The sequence below is a fragment of the Ranitomeya imitator genome, chromosome 5 (genome assembly GCF_032444005.1).
Source record: "Ranitomeya imitator isolate aRanImi1 chromosome 5, aRanImi1.pri, whole genome shotgun sequence".
Taxonomy (NCBI): domain Eukaryota; kingdom Metazoa; phylum Chordata; class Amphibia; order Anura; family Dendrobatidae; genus Ranitomeya; species Ranitomeya imitator.
Genome location: NC_091286.1, coordinates 403,245,703 through 403,249,155, shown reverse-complemented (window position 1 = coordinate 403,249,155; position 3,453 = coordinate 403,245,703).

The window sequence follows — 3,453 nt, the reverse complement described above, 5'->3', positions numbered from 1 at the left end:
GGTGCAGAAAATACCGCGCGGAAACGCTGCGTTGTATTTTCCGCAGCATGTCAATTCTTTGTGCGGATTCCGCGGCTTTTTACACCTGTTCCTCAATAGGAATCCGCAGGTGAAATCCGCACAAAAAACACTGGAAATCCGCGGAAAATCCGCAGGTAAAACGCAGTGCCTTTTACCCGCGGATTTTTCAAAAATGGTGCGGAAATATCTCACACGAATCCGCAACGTGGGCACATAGCCTTAGGGTTAGGGTTGGAATTAGGGTTGTGGTTAGGGTTGTGATTAGGGTTATGGCTACAGTTGGGATTAGGGTTAGGGGTGTGGGGGGGTTAGTGTTGGAGGTAGAATTGAGGGGTTACCACTGTTTAGGCACATCAGGGGTCTCCAAACGCAACATGGCGCCACCATTGATTCCAGCCAATCTCGTATTCAAAAAGTCAAATGGTGCTCCCTCACTTCCGAGCCCTGAAGTGTGCCCAAACAGTGGTTTACCCCCACATATGGGGTATCAGTGTACTCAGGATAAACTGCGCAACAATTACTGGGGTCCAATTTCTCCTGTTACCCTTGTGAATCTAAAAAAATGCTTGCTAAAACATCATTTTTGAGGAAAGAAAAATGATTTTTTATTTTCACGGCTCTGCGTTGTAAACGTCTGTGAAGCACTTGGGGGTTCAAAGTGCTCACCACATATCTAGATAAGTTCCTTGGGGGGTCTAGTTTCTAAAATGTGGTCACTTGTGGGGGGTTTCTACTGTTTAGGCACACCAGGGGCTCTGCAAACGCAATGTGACGCCCGCAGACCATTCCATCAAAGTCTGCATTTCAAAAGTCACTACTTCCCTTCTGAGCCCCGACGTGTGCCCAAACAGTGGTTTACCCCCACACATGGGGTATCAGCGTACTCAGGAGAAACTGGACAACAACTATTGGGGTCCAATTTCTCCTGTTACCCTTGGGAAAATAAAAAATTCTGGGCTAAATAATTATTTTTGAGGAAAGAAAACGTATTTATTATTTTCACGGCTCTGCATTATAAACTTCTATGAAGCACTTGGGGGTTCAAAGTGCTCACCACACATCTAGATAAGTTCCTTTGGGGGTCTAGTTTCCAAAATGGGGTCACTTGTGAGGGGTTTCTACTGTTAAGCCACATCAGGGGCTCTGCAAACGCAACGTGACGCCCACAGAGCATTCCATCAAAGTCTGCATTTCAAAACGTCACTACTTCACTTCCGAGCCCCGGCATGTGCCCAAACAGTGATTTACCCCCACATATGGGGTATCAGCGTACTCAGGAGAAACTGGACAACAACTTTTGGGGTCAAATTTCTCCTGTTACCCTTGGGAAAATAAAAAATTGCAGGCTAAAAGATCATTTTTGAGAAAATAATTTTTTTTTTTTTTTCATGGCTCTGCGTTATAAACTTCTGTGAAGCACTTGGGGGTTCAAAGTCCTCACCACACATCTAGATTAGTTCCTTTGGGGGTCTAGTTTCCAAAATTGGGTCATTTCTGGGGGATCTCCAATGTTTAGGCACACAGGGGCTCTCCAAACGTGACATGGTGTCCGCTAATGATTGGAGCTAATTTTCCATTTAAAAAGCCAAATGGCATGCCATCCCTTCCGAGCCCTGCCGTGCGCCCAAACAGTGGTTTACCCCCACATATGGGGTATCAGCGTACTCAGGACAAACTGGACAACAATATTTGGGGTCCAATTTCTCCTATTATCCTTGGCAAAATAGGAAATTCCAGGCTAAAAAATCATTTTTGAGGAAAGAAAAATTATTTTTTATTTTCATGGCTCTGCGTTATAAACTTCTGTGAAGCACCTGGGGGTTTAAAGTGCTCAATGTGCATCTAGATAAGTTCCTTGGGGGGTCTAGTTTCCAAAATGGGGTCACTTGTGGGGGAGCTCCAATGTTTAGGCACACAGGGGCTCTCCAAACGCGACATGGTGTCCGCTAACAATTGGAGCTAATTTTCCATTCAAAAAGTCAAATGGCGCGCCTTCCCTTCCGAGCCCTGCCGAGTGCCCAAACAGTGGTTTACCCCCACATATGAGGTATCGGCGTACTCGGGAGAAATTGCCCAACAAATTTTATGATCCATTTTATCCTACTGCCCATGTGAAAATGAAAAAATTGAGGCGAAAAGAATTTTTTTGTGAAAAAAAAGTACTTTTTCATTTTTACAGATCAATTTGTGAAGCATCTGAGGGTTTAAAGTGCTCACTAGGCATCTAAATAAGTTCCTTGGGGGGTCTAGTTTCCAAAATGGGGTCACTTGTGGGGGAGCGCCAATGTTTAGGCACACAGGAGCTATCCAAACGCGACATGGTGTCCGCTAACGATGGAAATAATTTTTCATTCAAAAAGTCAAATGGCGCTCCTTCCCTTCCGAGCCTTACCATGTGCCCAAACAGTGGTTTACCCCCACATGTGAGGTATTGGTGTACTCAGGAGAAATTGCCCAACACATTTTAGGATCCATTTTATCCTGTTGCCCATGTGAAAATGAAAAAATTGAGGCTAAAAGAATTTTTTTGTGAAAAAAAAGTACTTTTTCATTTTTACGGATCAATTTGTGAAGCACCTGGGGGTTCAAAGTGCTCACTATGCATCTAGATAAGTTCCTTGGGGCGTCTAGTTTCCAAAATGGGGTCACGTGTGGGGGAGCTCCAATTTTTAGGCACACGGGTGCTCTCCAAACGTGACATGGTGTCCGCTAAAGAGTGGAGCCAATTTTTGATTCAAAAAGTCAAATGGCGCTCCTTCCCTTCCAAGCCCTGCCGTGCGCCCAAACAGTGGTTTACCCCCACATATGAGGTATCAGCGTACTCAGGACGAATTGGACAACAACTTTCGTGGTTCAGTTTCTCCTTTTACCATTGGGAAAATAAAAAAATTGTTGCTAAAAGATAATTTTTGTGACTAAAAAGTTAAATGTTCATTTTTTCCTTCCTTGTTGCTTCTGCTGCTGTGAAGCACCTGAAGGGTTAATAAACTTCTTGAATGTGGTTTTGAGTACCTTGAGGGGTGCAGTTTTTAGAATGGTGTCACTTTTGGGTATTTTCAGCCATATAGACCCCTCAAACTGACTTCAAATGTGAGGTGGTCCCTAAAAAAAATGGTTTTGTAAATTTCGTTGTAAAAATGACAAATCGCTGGTCAAATTTTAACCCTTATAACTTCCTAACAAAAAAAAATTTTGTTTCCAAAATTGTGCTGATGTAAAGTAAACATGTGGGAAATGTTATTTATTAACTATTTTGTGTCACATATCTCTCTGGTTTAACAGAATAAAAATTCAAAATGTGAAAATTGCGAAATTTTCAAAATTTTCGCCAAATTTCCGTTTTTATCACAAATAAACGCAGAATTTATTGACCTAAATTTACCACTAACATGAAGCCCAATATGTCACGAAAAAACAATCTCAGAACCGCTA